General features: G+C 38.6%; 1 pseudogene; it reads right to left on the bottom strand.

Annotated features, from left to right (window-relative positions):
* Positions 1 to 299: 299 nt before the first annotated feature.
* Positions 300 to 1,130, bottom strand: LOC112168640 (annotated as a pseudogene).
* Between the last annotated feature and the right edge of the window lie 14,128 nt (positions 1,131 to 15,258).

The raw sequence follows: 15,258 nt of genomic DNA, 5'->3' as shown, positions 1-15,258 counted from the left end.
GCTATACTAATCAATCGCACATTACAAGTATGTCAATCGCACACATTACGAGTCTGTCAATCGCATATATTAAGCAATACCTATTGCATGAATAATCATTATCATTTACAACAAAAACTAGTTTTATAAAGAACAAATAAGTTTCAGGTTGCCTTACATCTGATACTGAGTTACTAACTGATCACTTAAAAACTAAAAAAAGACCAAATATAAAACAAAAAATAAAATCTTAATGCTAGATGCTGACAAAATTAGCTCCCAACTAATGCCTTCTTAATCAACCCCAATATTCTCAACCTTCAATTCCTACATTGAGAATCTTCGACTGACAAAGTTCCCATCCAACTAGGAGGCTGCATTCTAGTTTGGTCTTGAACTGTCAGTAACAATGGTGGCAGAGTCTTATAAAGGCCGACAATCCCCTTCATAGCCGCATTGCCATCACCAGCACCACCGTCTGCAGCTTCTCCCCCATTAGTCCAGATGTTAATCCTAGGCTGAAGTCCTTTCACGAAGTCAGCATTAATCCTAGCAATTGCTGAATATATCCCACCATTGATCATCATGTAGTCTCTCGCAGCTGGATAGTCGCCTCCGTTTGCCTCTAGAAGAGTGTGCAAATAAGCACCATGGGCTTTTCCGAGTGCCACCAGTCCCTCGGCCTCTTTCTTCTTTGTATAGAATTCTTCATCAGCAGCCTTTTGACGAGCAAACAACTGTGCTTGAGCAGCTGTTTTCGTGGCCTCAGCCTCTTTCTTCTTTTGGTAAAGAATGGCATCCGCTGCCTTCTGCTTCTGGTAGAGATTTCATTCTGCCTCCCGTGCCTTCGTTTCAGCCTCAACGCTGGCCTTGCTCAAGAGCTCAGCCTTGAGCTTTTTAGTCGTAGTCTGGGCATTCATCCTCTCCACTTTCTCTTGCAACTCGGCTTCCCTCAACTCCACAGCCTTGGTCGACTCCACCTGCGCCTCTTTGGCCCATCCGGCCTTCTTCATTGCCAGCTCAGCATTGGCCTGAGCCACCTCAGCTTCCTTCTTATTCTCATAAACCTTGACCTTCGTCTTCACCCTAATCTCCTCCTTCCCCTCTCCTTCCCTCTGAGTCAATATGATCTCACACACTTCATGTGCCATACCTCGATATTCAGCTTCAGCACTTGACCTTGCAACAACCTTCTGTTTCTTGCTCCTCCGAGTGACAATGATTTTTTCCCACAAAGGTAAAGTAGCCAAATGTAAACTTCCTATCCGTGATACAACCAGCCTAATTTGCATCTATATACCTACTAACATCAAAGTGTTGATGTTTAGAGAACATTAATCCTTTACTTGGCGCAGACTTCAAATACCTCAAAATCCTTACTACAGCATCCATGTGTCTTTCACTTGGATTGTGCATAAACTGAGTCACAACAATAACTGCATAGGCTACATCAGGTCTAATGTGTAATTAGTAAATCAAATGCCCCACTAACCTTTGGTACTGTTAGTGGGTCCACGGAATAAGCGTATGGCTGTATTCATGCTATCACATAACCCAAACATGCACGTGGACAACGTTTCATCAAGCTACAGTTGGCGTGGGCTCCAGCACACATCGTTACCTATATAAGGAGAACCTTGCGTCGGACCAAGGTTTTAAATATCGGTATTTTCATATCTATCGGTACTTTGAAAAAGGGAGAATTCGGATATATCGGGGATACAGTGTACGAAAATATCGTTTTTGAAAAAAGTCAATTTATTAGAAATTTAGAACTACATACAAATACATATGAATGTAAACTTCATCTACATCCAAAAAGAGACTCTACGCGGTTGAAAAGTCACTCGCTGGTCTACGAAAATGCAATAATCAGACCAAAACATATGACCCATATAGTGCGAATTGTAGTAATGAACATGATAGTTATAGATTTCTTTAGAGCTGCCGACTGTTTTCCCTATAAGGGGATAATAAGGATGAACCCAACTAGATGACTGATCATATACTTCTCCATATTGATTATATCCATAAGCATCATAACCAAATTGATTGTTGGCTTCATGAGATTCATTTGAGATCCCACTGCGCTCTGTGCCTAAACTGATAGAGTCAAAACTTAAGGCAATTGAAGAAACATCAGATGGGGTACTTTGATCATCAGTTGCACCTCTAGTCCTCCTCCCATATCAGGTCTTCTCATGAGCACCGTGACCAACTGTTCTCACTCCGTGGTCTTCATCTTGGGTGGCATGATCAAAATTACCTTCATAGGTAAATTGGAATCCTCCATCCACAGAAGATTGTCCATATTCATATCTTTCACCTCCACCACCTGTTCCGCTTCCACCCTCTGCACCATCATCAGAACTATTTGGAGTTGCTGTACCACCCCACGCATCATCACTATCTGAATTATCTTCTGGGTTTTTAACAATCTCTTCATATAAGACTCTCTCTACGTTGATTCCAACATTAGTTGCAGTTTCTACAACTTGTGGAAGAGGTCTTTCAGCTTCATCATCGAGGTGTGCAGGCATAATCCAATCATGAAGTTGATCAATGCCATTATCAAGCAGCTCGCTTGCAACATGAAGTAGATCTATATAGTTGTTTCCATTGACCACCATATTATTATTCAAGTCTCCCACCAATAATTTCTATGGGAAATTGGTAGGAAATTTCCTTCCCTGATCAATTTGGGGCCCTTTGTATAGTTTTATAAACATTGCACTTAATAAAATAAAATCAATAAAAAAGATGAATTACATTTAACTATTTAACCGTCTGTAGTTTGCTTCATATCATATATCACTTTCTATTTTTAATTATGTTGATCCACTAAAACAAGAGACAACTTCTAAAAAAAAATTTCAGGTTTAAGACACAGACTACACAGTAGCTTCGTTATTCCTCACTTTTTCAAGATGCATAGCCAAAATTTAATACTCCGTATTCTGCACTCTCTTCTCATCATGTCATCCATATATGGTTCCTTGACTTCCTTCTGCAATGTCATTTGGCCTCATTTGAATAATTGAACCTTTATGGCTTTATCTTCTTTCTATTATTCAACTACAGAGTTACAAACTATATACAGAGTTATAGAAATAGTCACAGACTACACAATACCAAATCTCTCCTCACACAGATTTGCATTTAGACTTTTAGAGAATTACTTCTCACCCAAAATCGCCTTGAGGGTATTTATCCAATTCTCCTCACCTAGATTCGCCTTGAGCGGATTTTTTTCCTCACCTAGATTCGCCTTGAGGGGATTTTCTACTCACCTAGATTCACCTTGAGGGGATTTCTCCTCACTCAAATTTGCCTTTAGGAAATCTCGCTTCACACAGATTTTCATTTAGAGAATTACTGAGTTTTTTTTTTTTTTTGTACCTCAAATTTTACAGATATTTCTTCACTTTATCGGGATATATCGCAAATATCTAATATATCGGGGATATTTGACGATATCGGAGAAATTTCGCAGAAACGGTGACAGATAAGATATTTACCCCCCTAGATATATCGGTCCGTCGAAAAAAAGAGATATCGGAAATATCGCAGAGATTTAGAACCTTGCTCACAACAACGAGAGCGAGACGACCTCCGGTGACGGAGACGGAGGTGGGTTTTTCAGATAAGAGGGAGTGAGATTTGGTTTCTTGTTCTAGAGCTCTGGCAGTTTTTGGAATCTCAGAAAATGGGGATTGGGAATTGAGCCCAAAAAACAACCCAACCCCATGCTCAACAGTTGACCTAGCTCAGCCTCTACCATCCCATGCAGACTGTTGTCAGAGTACGCCGGCCACCACCGATGTCAAGACGCCACCACCAGAGCCACCAACATCCTGACGCTGTATAGATGCCATCAAGCCGTCGTCGCCGCTTGGAAGAAGCCCCATTTCGAATCGCTGGTTGATTGGTATTATCTTAACTAGAGGAGATTGTATATAGTTTGGTGATTTCATCTGAGGCTAATGAGAAACTAACTAATATATAGGATTGAAACTTGTCGGTTGATTGACTAATTCGTTCACTTGATTTCCACTAGAGATCGACATCGACTAGTGGTGCTTGTTTTCCGAATACGACTGTTGGTGACTTGGTGCGTAGGTCCACTCCAAGTTCAGTTCAGTTCATTCAGACTAGTGGTTGTTTAATTTCCAACCAAGGATAGGAAAATATCTTGGCTAGCTGAACTAGACCGTCGCTTATTATAGTCTAGGTCTTCAAGTCCTTCTGTTTCTTGTGGCCAGCTTGCATCACAAGACACATTACATACTTTCTTCACACGAGGAAGACTTGGAATATATGACAAGGAAATCCCAGTTACTGATCACTTGCTTTCAACTAGTACCGTCCCAGTCGTGCCATCCAAGTAGTCATAATTGACGCTAAATTTTTAGATATCTTAATTATGAGTTTTTATTACATACTAAATATATTGCTGTTTTAACTTTAGATTAAGAAAAATGCTAGAGATCCCAAATTTTTACACAAAATTTACATCCCAAATGATGTGGCACGCGCCATGTCAACATTTTGCCATAAAAATATATAAATGAGATAAAATTTATTCATTTTTTATTATATTATATTTAGCCTAAACAAAAAAAAAATTAAATCTAATCCCTTATCATTTTCTGGGAATCGCCTCCACAGCTCCACACCCTCACCATACCAATTAATCTCAAGACTTGATCCCTTTTTGTTATTGCTATTACAGATATCTTGTTGGAGGTTCTGTTCATTCACCCATAATATGACATCAGCAAAAGCTACTCTCTCTCTCTGAAATGTATTAAACTCTGCATGTTTAAGTTCTTCTTCTTTCTCTAATCATCTTTTTTTTTTCTATATTATTTTGTCCATCACAATTTTTTTTATTGATTGGGTTTTGATTGCAGCACTAGCTGCACTTTAATATCAGATGATTCACATCCCTTTTTTTGTATTTGCAATAAATGATATGAGACATGAATCATATTCATGTATCATTGCTGGTAAATAGTCAATCTATTGGTTATCTAAATAACATAATATATTTATGAAAATCCACCTTACCAAATTTTCCAAACAAAAGTTGATGACATAGCATATGCCACCTCATTTGGTATTAAAATTTTGTAATATTTTTTGGGATTTGTAGCACCACTCTTAGATTAATTTCATTATCCTAGAGAAATTTTTCTATGCTACAGAAATTCTATTACCAGTGAAAATTGACACCTAGATTCATATGTAATTTAATTAAAATACAACTGTTCTGTATTGGAAAAAGACTTTTTTGGGTCTTCCGGTATTGGATTCCTACCTCTCAGATATGCACCTCTGTACAACCCCAGCATCTCATCTCAATATCGTCTTCTTCTGCAATTTTAATTATTGAGATTATGCATGCTGCTGTGAACATGTAAAGCATTCCCAAATCTAAAACCATTTATTGATATTTTTATGAAGTTCTTTTGATTGGGTAATCTAGGCAGTTTCATCCATGTAGTTTGAAGTTTGGGCTTTCAAATTGTGTAATAATTCCTACTGTATTACTGAGATTTCCTGGTTAAGAGGAAGACGTAAGATTGAATCTCATTGATTGAATTGTTTAATTATTTTGTTTATCTCGTCGATGAACATAAATCTCCGCCGTGGATCTTCTCCTCAGTCTCCCATTCCCATCCCCATCCCCAGCCATAGGCACTCCCACCCACTCTCCACTCCCTTCAGCTAGCTGCATTGCGGGCTTCATCATCATCTTCCAGGACTACTTGGTCTTTTTTGTCAGCCTCACTGATACTCTCTAGAAATGCGTCGCTAGCAAGAGCAAGTTCCACCTTGAGAGAGACTATTTGAAGCGTCGTACCATCGAGAGAGCAGATTTCGACCTGATTGATCTCGACGGGGATGACACCTTGTGCCGTCGATCATCGAAGAAGATGAAGTGAAACCTAAAAAGGTCTTTTCACAGATTAACGAAAAAATGACTTCTCAATTAAAATAATTACGAGGCTATGTGTCAAATTATCATTGGGAACTCAGGGGGTGTTTGTTTCACAGGACTATCACTCCCGACCTTAATTTTTACAAGAGTCCTGGACTCCTTTAACTTGGGTTATGCTATAGTAAGCCATGAATCTTGTTTGGCATTGTCTCGGACTAAGGAGTATCAAGAAAGAACACAGAAGCAACTAATGAATCATATGCACAATCATTGCATGAATCATATGCACAATCCTCACAATTCACAGAACAATTTTGAATCTCATAAATGAAGCAAAAGCAAGCAAATCAAACACAAATTGCAAAACCCTCTCCCATACCTGGAATTGAATTAGTTCTATCTCAAACTCTTCAATTCTTGCAGCCAACAACCAAATATCAATTGGGTCTTTCCCAGACCTCCCAAAACTCAACGATTCATGGCAAATGAATTTCTGCAAAATCCTCCTTCACTCATCACTTTGGGCTTAATGGGTACCCGTCATCTCTGAATCTCTGTGTTTTGGCAGAAAACTAAGGGGATTGGAGGGGAGAGTGAAAAATTTAACCTGCAGAAGAGATGGAAGGAGACCCAAGAGAACAGTAGCAGAGAAAACCACGAAGCTGAAGTGAAGAGTCGAAGAGCAAGATTTTGGCTTCCACATTTCGATGGTTTTTGACGTCGTTGTGGAAGAAGGTGAGAGCAGGTTTTTGGGGACTCTGGAGTCTCATTAATTGAGTTCCAGCTGTTGCCAAACGTCGGATGATGTCTGTTGGACTAGATAAGCCAGTCCAGTCCCATCCCATCCCACAAAACAAACACCACCTCAAAGTGCTGACACGGTCTGACATAGGCAAGTATAATTGTGACAAATATTTATTTACAGTATTTTAACTTTTGAGTAAAAAAATAATACATATCCAATAAATATAAAATATAATTTTCTTCCATCTTCGCACCTTTTTTGAGTTTCTTTTTCTTTTTTGTTTGTTTTTCTATTAGTGTCAGTAGTTCTACATCATAATAATAAAGTGCGAAGGGAAAAAAATGCAATTTTTTCCTCTACTAGGGCTTTGCCTATCCACAAAATTGATCAAGCATGGAATTTGGTTCCTTGACTTCTCGGGTTGGTGTGTCCGGCACTGTCCCCTCTTCTAGTTTTGTCGTGTGCTTTGCTGCGGTGCGATTGGTAGACTTTTGCCCTCTATCTCTTCTCTTCCTCTTGTAGTTTTGTCGTGTGCTTTGCTGCGGTGCGATTGGCATCTAGGAGAGGATGGCTTCAAGTCCTAGCAATAGGGCTCAGTAGGCTAGCGACCAAATCGGTGTTCTTTTTGGGGCAGCGACTTGGTTTGCTAGAACTGGCGGTGGTTTTCGTGGCAGCAGTTTGCGTGCTAGTTCTAGTTTTTGGAAGGCCGGTGTTAGCTCCAGGGTTACCAAGGTGGCGCTGCAGGGTGTTGAAGAGGAATCCGGCGATGGCGCTAGTGTCATGAAGGCAAGGCTGCATGGAGGTGGCTTTGTTACAGGGCTTGATCTGTGCATTGCTGTTACGGGCTCGAGTCTAGATCCTTTTAGTGGATTTGGGCCATAGGCCTTAGTTTTTTGGGCTTTGGACTAATTTATGATGAAAAGAAGGCTGTTAAGCCTGCTGAGGTTTTGAGAAAAAGACATCTAAGAAGGACAGTTTGGCTGAGTCTGCTAGTGGTATGAGCTCCAACCTGAACGGTATGGAGCTGCCTATTTTTAATTTTCTTTATAAGGTTATAAGCCTATGTGAGAGTGAATGAACCTCTATGAGTTTTCTATGACGTTTTTAGTTTCTTACTTTGTACCACAATTACGTGATTGACAAGAAAGGGCTAGTTGAATGATTTTCTTTCTGTAGCGGGCGAGGTTTATACATTCTTAGATAGGCTTGCTTAAAAGTGAGCGTCCCAGATGGTCTCGCAGAAGCTGCCATTAAAATACTTCAAATGGTCGCTAGAGCATTGGTTATGCACACCAATATCCCTGTTTCTGCTTGGGGCTATGCAATATTGCATGTAGCTGTGCTAATTCGTCTGAGGCCTACTGCCACTCAACCCTTTTCTGCGTCCCAGATGGTTACTGGATATGAGCCTGATGTCTCACACTTACGCATATTTGGGTGTACAGTTTATGTGCCAATTGCGCCGCCACAGCGCACCAAAATGGGTCCTCAAAGACGATTAGGCATTTATGTTGTATATGACTCTCCAACCATTATCCGCTACTTAGAACCCTTGACAGGTGATCTATTTACCGCTAGATTTGCGGATTGTCACTTTGATGAGACAGTCTTCCCATCGTTAGGGGGAGATAGGAACAATAATGTTCAACAGGAAAGACATGAATTGTCGTGGTCTGTCCCCACTTTGTCTCATCTTGATCCCCGAACCGTACAGTCCGAAATTGAAGTGCGGAGAATTCTCGATCTTCAGAACGTAGCAGACTCTATGCCTGATGTGTTTTCTGATATCGCTAATGTGACAAGATCACATACACCTGCTGTAAACGTGCCTGCAAGGATTGATGTCCCTAAAAATCATGGACGTGGCGCCACCCCTAGGGGTATTGGGCATGGCGCCTCCACCACTAATAGTGATGCAATGTGGCTCAAGCCGGGTTCCCAGCAAGGAAACATGGGAGGCCCAAAGGTTTGATGGATTCCCGCCCGAGAAAGAAAGCTAGTTTGGCACAGAAAGATCCATTAATCATCGACATAAATAACCCGTCTCATGAAGATTTTCCGAATTATGGTTATGTCCAAGAGACATCATTGGGGGACACTCCAATGTTAGAACCAATTCCAGGGAATAGGGAGATCTCCATGAATTACACTAGTGTACATGAGACATTGAATCAAGATTCTATTATCCTTGATGTTGTGTTTGCATATTCTATTGCTCAAGGAATTATAGAACACGATGATATCGAACCTCACTCCGTTGAGGAATGTCAACGAAAAGCAAACTGGCCTAAATGGAAAGATGCGATCCAGGTTGAATTGGATTCATTAACAAAGAGACAGGTATTTGGGCCTATAACGCTGACACCCCCAAGTATAAAGCCTGTTGGCCATAAATGGGTCTTTGTTAGAAAGCGTAATGAGAAAAATGAGGTTGTTAGATACAAAGCCCGCCTTGTGGCGCAAGATTTCTCACAACGCCCTGGAATCGACTACGAGGAGACATATTCTCCCGTAATGGAAGTTATAATGTTCCGCTACCTTGTCAGCAAGGTTCGAAAAATTGATAGGTGCTAGTCGGCCGGTGGGCTGGGGAGAAGCGCCCAAGTGGGTGCCTAGGCGGCGCCTAGGCGGTTTTGTATTTTTTAATTTATTATTTATTTTTATAGCATATAAAAATATAAAAAAGAGTATATAACTATATATAGACTTAAATTATATATAAAGACTTTTTTATTAGAAGATATATGAAGACTTACTATAATATACAATAAGATTAATAAGCACATTTTATAGGAATATAGTTTACTCCTGTTTCCAATGCCGGTCAAACACTTGACCTGGAATATGGGTTTCCTATTCAAGTTGAACCACACATTCAAAGTACTCCAACAGATCAACTACTTGGACCACCAGAGTCCCATAAAAAAATAGTAGGGGCGTGCAAAACATGGTACAAACCGGCCAAACCGACCAAAACCGACCGATAAATATGGTTTGGTTAAAGTTTTTTAACTTTAAAAATTGAAAATCGGTTCAATATCGAACCAAACCATTTATGAACTGGGTTGGTTTGGTTTCTCTTGTACTTAAACCGCGGAACCCGAACCGACCGGTATGTATAAAATATAAGAGAAAAAGTTATATATATATATATATATATATAAATATATATACACACACACACACATAATAAATATATATTCATTTGTCCGGTTTGTTCTAGGTAAGTTCTAAATCTCCAGTTATAACTTTATTCTCAAATGATATACTATCATATTGAATTCAAGGCCCAAAGGCCTAAAACCTTACTATATAATCGCTACAATTTTTTTGATCTTTTCATATCACATCTCTAATCTCTCAATCTCTCATTCTTTGACCTTTAATACTATCATGCATATTAAGCTAGTATTGATGGCTAAGTCGTTAAATAAGTGAATCACTTTGAATCTAATTTAGGTTTTAGTTTTGGACTATATGTTTTGGATTTTAATTATTGAATTTTAAATTTAGATAATTTAACATAATTTCAATTCTTGAGATTGAATTTTTACTATGAATTTTTTCAAAAATAGCATGTTAATATTATATAGGTGAAAACCGCCTAATCGACCAAACCAAACCATTTTTAATTGGATTGGATTGAGTCATATTGAGCTTTTTTTTTTTTATGACTGGTTTTCCAAAATGCCTAAACCGCTTACTTTGGCATAAAGACGGTTTGGAGTCAAAACCGATCAAACTCAATCCGTGTGCAGCCCTAAAAAATAGATATGGAGAACCCAGCAGATGACATCGGAAAAACTCATCATCAAAATCAACAGCTTAATCTGGTTCCCTATTCACTTCTCTGCTATTCTCTTGTCTTCTCGCTCCGATCGACCAAGGTGAGCTCCCATCCTCTCTTTCTCTTCCGCTTTCATAATTTTTGTCAAGCTTGAAAAGCCACAGCTGTCTCCACCGCGACTTCAGTTTCACGATCAGAATTGGTTTGATCGGTGGGTTGGGGAGAGCTGCCGTGTAGAGGTACGGTGGCTAGGGCAGAGCTACAGTGCAAAGGCGAGGTGGCTTGGGTGATTGGGTTTTGTCGATTTGGAGTTTAGGTGTCGCGAAAAAAAAAATATATATTGAAACCGCCTAAATCCAATCAGCCTCAGAGCTCTGTTTAGCCATTACTCGCCTTGGTCTGCCGCCACCCAGCGCCTAGGCGGCCTTTTTTTTAGAACACTGCTTGTCAGTTTGGTAGTTTCCGAAAAACTTGACATGCAGCTTATGGATGTAGTTACAGCATATCTCCATGGAGATCTAGATTTAGAGATATATATATATATATGAAGGTTCCAGATGGACTTCAATTACCCAAGTCAAGTGGTTCTAAACCACGGAGCGCGTTTTCAATAAGATTGAGACACTCACTACATGGATTGAAACAATCCGGACGGATGTGGTATAACCGTCTAAGTGACTACTTGATTGGGAAGAGATATGTCAACAATGAAATGCCCATGTGTGTTTATAAAAAGGACAAGTTCCGGATTTGCAATTGTAGCAGTTTATGTCGATGACATGAACCTAATTGGAACTCTAAATGAGTTAAAGGAAACTGCTAAGTACTTGAAATCCGAATTTGAGATGAAAATCTTGGGAAAACACGGTTTTGCCTCGGACTAGAACTTGAGCACCGTAGTGATGGGATTATGTTCCATCAGTCAGCATATACTCAAAAATTATTAAGGCTCTTTAATGAAGATAAAGCAAAGCCTGTGAGTACTCCCATGATCGGTCGTAGTCTTGAGCTTAAAAAAGATCTGTTTTGTCCAAGGGATGAGGACGAAGATTTATTAGAGGCTGAAGTGCCCTATCTAAGTGCAATAGGAGCATTATTGTACTTAGCTCAATGCACAAGACCGGACATCTCATTCGCAGTGAACTTGTTAGCTCGACACAGTTCTACGCCAACACGCCGCCGTTGGATTGGCATAAAGACAATCTTTTGATACTTGAGAGGTACGATTGATATGAGCTTGTTCTATCCCTACAGAGAGAAGAAATAACGAAAATGTGGGATCAGACTCCACAAGGCAAAACGCTACCTTCTGTGCTCCTCCTCCCTTCCATCAAAATGATAATGATGTCTTGATGGGTTTTGCTGATGTAGGGTATCTCTCTAACCCTCACAAAAGTCGCTCCCAAACGGGTTATGTCTTTACCATGGGAAGCACTGCGATATCTTGGAGGTCTACAAAGTAGACCATTGTTGCTACTTCCTCAAATCATGTAGAGATTATCGCTCTACATGAAGCCGTGCGAGAATGCATATGGCTAAGGTCTGTAGTTAGACACATTCGAGGAACTTGTGGTTTGAAGTCTACCACAGATGAACCTACATGCATTTATGAAGATAATGCAGCTTGTATTGAGCAAATGAAGTTAGGTTTCATCAAGGGCGACAACCCCAAGCATATAACGCCTAAGTTCTTTTACAATCAGCAACAACAAACACTTCTAAATATTGAAGTGAATCAAATCCGTTCAGAGGATAATATAGCGGACTTGTTTACCAAGTGGTTACCTAAATCCACATTCGAGAAACATGTGAAGAGCATCGGATTAAGAAAGTTATCCGAACTCCCATAATTGTAGAGATCAGGGGAAGACATTGACATCAGGGGGAGGTATGATGTCTACATGTTCGATCTCGAAGAGTGAAGGACGTGTTGTGCTCTTTTTGCCATTTGACCAGGATTATTTTTGTCCCACAGGGTTTTTGTTACCTGACAAGGTTTTTAGTGAGGCAACGATCAAAATGTCATCACTGAGTTTGAGCGGCATAAGGAGGAGTGTGGAAGGATGTCGACTACTCCACATTCACGCGCGTTGTGTTCTTTTTCTCCTTCGACCAAGGGTTTTTTTTCCCACAGGGTTTTATTACTTGGCAAGGTTTTTGACGAGGCAACTTAGAAGCGCATAGCAAAGGCAACACTATTGACATGAAATATCCAAGGGGAAGTGTTGTAAATGATAATGACTATTCATGCAATAGGTATTGCTTAATGTATGCGATTGACAGACTCGTAATATATGTGATTGACAGACTTGTAATATATGCGATTGACAGACTTGTAATGTGCGATTGATTAGTATGTCTATTATGTATTTCCTTTTGTATACATGATGTAACCCTATATAAACCTCATGGTGAGATGAATACAATATGATTATCCAATTCTCTACAACAGAGAGTGTAATTTCACTCCTCTTTCATTGAGATTGAGGGGGTTGATTAAATATTTTTTAGGAAGCATTCAAATTGATGACTAAAAATTTCTTTCAAAATTAGGCATTTAAACTAAACGTTTTCGTTAATAATATTAATTATTCTTATAATCTTATCGTTCTCAATTCTCTCTCCATACGTTCCTCAAGAAATCCGATTCATGAGGATTCTTCCCCCAACTAAAGAAGAGATCTTGGCGGAATTGCCACATATGAAATTGAGCACAATTTTGCATAGCCCACTTATTTCTCGAGAAGAGATGGGAAACATGCTCAATTTCATTTGATTGAATATTTGACCCAGCTCGTTGTCATTTGAAGAAAACCTCTGCTTCAATTGGTATTTTTTCAAGGATGTATTGTAGTGTGTATTTGTTGATATTATTTAGCTTTTCATCTTAGTCAATTTATTTTCTTATCAAATTGGTTTAGCGTGTACTAGGCTTGTTATTAAGCGAGCTTTATTGATTTGTAATGAGCTATGGTATTTGGGTAGAGAGTTGGTTGTTTCCCCACCAATTTCTCTACTCTAAAGTGTTGGTAGTCTCTATCCTTTTCATGACTGTTGATCTAATGCAATCAACTATTAGTTTCAACAAAAAAATAAAAAAATTGTTTCGGTTTAATTTATTTATCAGTTATGTAAGTTTAATGAACATCTTCGCATATAAAAGTGTAACACAAGTCGTATCTCAGTGTTACTTTGAAATATATTTACTAATAGATTACATGTTTGTTCGGGGTATTGGTGTTTTTTTTTTTTCCTTTTGTAAAATATTGATATAATTTATTTGGTCTTATGCTATGAAATCTTTATTAGTTTATTTAAAGTGTGGTATTTAAATAACATTTTTTGATGACTTAGTTAAAAATAAATAGCTAAACGTAATGAAATGTCCTAACTCCCGAGCCCTATGAATTTAGTTCGTCTTGGGCCTCTGAATTTCCAGTACTGAACCTGCATACACAATATATTACATGTACACTTCATTGAGTGATTGAGAGACCAAAGATAAGAATCAATGGGGAAGCCAGAGAGAGTGATTTCAAATTTTCAATACAGATGATGATTTTGGTTGTGAAATTGCATGGTTAGTTCCATCTGAGGCATTCATATATAACTAATTAATATATAGGAAAATGCTTGAGATCCCAAATTTATATACAAAATTTGGATACCAAATAATGTGGCAGTCGCCATGTCAGCATTTGGCTTTGAAAAGATATTAATGAAGTGGAATTTATCTATTTTTATTTTATAATTAATATTACATTAGTCTAAATTAAAGATTAAAATTTAATTCCTTCACCCTTTTTTTGAGAATCTCCTCCACCCCCACCATATTAGTGAGATCACTGTCATGAAAGATTTCAATCTCAAGTTCTCAACCCTTCTCTCACCTTTGTCGAAAAAAAAAATAAAATAAAAACCTTCTCTCTCTCTCTCTCTCCATTTGAAATTTTCTGTTACAAATCTAGCTAGGTCATTAAATGCAACATCTTTAACTTCTTCCTCTTTCTCTTTCGCAATCCCCTAATCATTCTTTATTCTTTTCTTTGGTCCATCATGATTTTTTTTTTTGAAAGGAAAGTAACTTCGCCATCTTTTATTGATTAGGTTTTGTTTGCAGCGCTAGCTACACTTTAATATCAGATCCCTTCTTTTATTTTTTCAATGAATGAAACACTTTTCATTCTCCAATACTCGATCAAAAACTTATCTGATAAAATTTCTTATCATTTTTGCATCATTGAATCAAGCTGTCAATTAGTTTTTCATAACTTCCTATTGCATAGATTGCGGAACCTTAGAGGTGTAAATCAAACAAACATATGCCTCACCAAAACTATCTTTATGAAAAAGCATAATGATCTGAATCTTTTTATGAATTTGGTTTTCAATGTCCTTGAACTCAATTAATCCCCCCAATAGCAAGAACACCAGGAAAGAACAGGATCCATATATACTTTACTTGAGTTTCATTTACAAAGCAACTGACATCAAGTACTAATGTCTTTGATTCAGAATCCAAAACCCCCAAAAGAAGGGGGGAAAATATGTATAGTATAAAACTTCCTCAAGAAAAGAGTTAAGAGTTGAACCCATTTCTTGAGCAAAACCCAGAAACCAAAAAGGTATTATAGAACTAAAGCAAGGATCTTTAGACAGAGAGGGGAAATTGAGATTTCTCTCTGTAATTGGATCCTAATCTCTTTCATAAATCATTGTAATCATACAAGTAGATGAGCATGGTAACGCAATGCCTCATGATATAGGACTTTGCTCTTCTTGATCATTGCGAAGCACAAGCCA

This window comes from Rosa chinensis, chromosome 1 (genome assembly GCF_002994745.2).
Source record: "Rosa chinensis cultivar Old Blush chromosome 1, RchiOBHm-V2, whole genome shotgun sequence".
NCBI classification, from domain to species: Eukaryota; Viridiplantae; Streptophyta; class Magnoliopsida; order Rosales; family Rosaceae; genus Rosa; species Rosa chinensis.
Note: the sequence above shows the minus strand (reverse complement) of the source record. Positions and strands in the feature narration are given on the sequence as shown.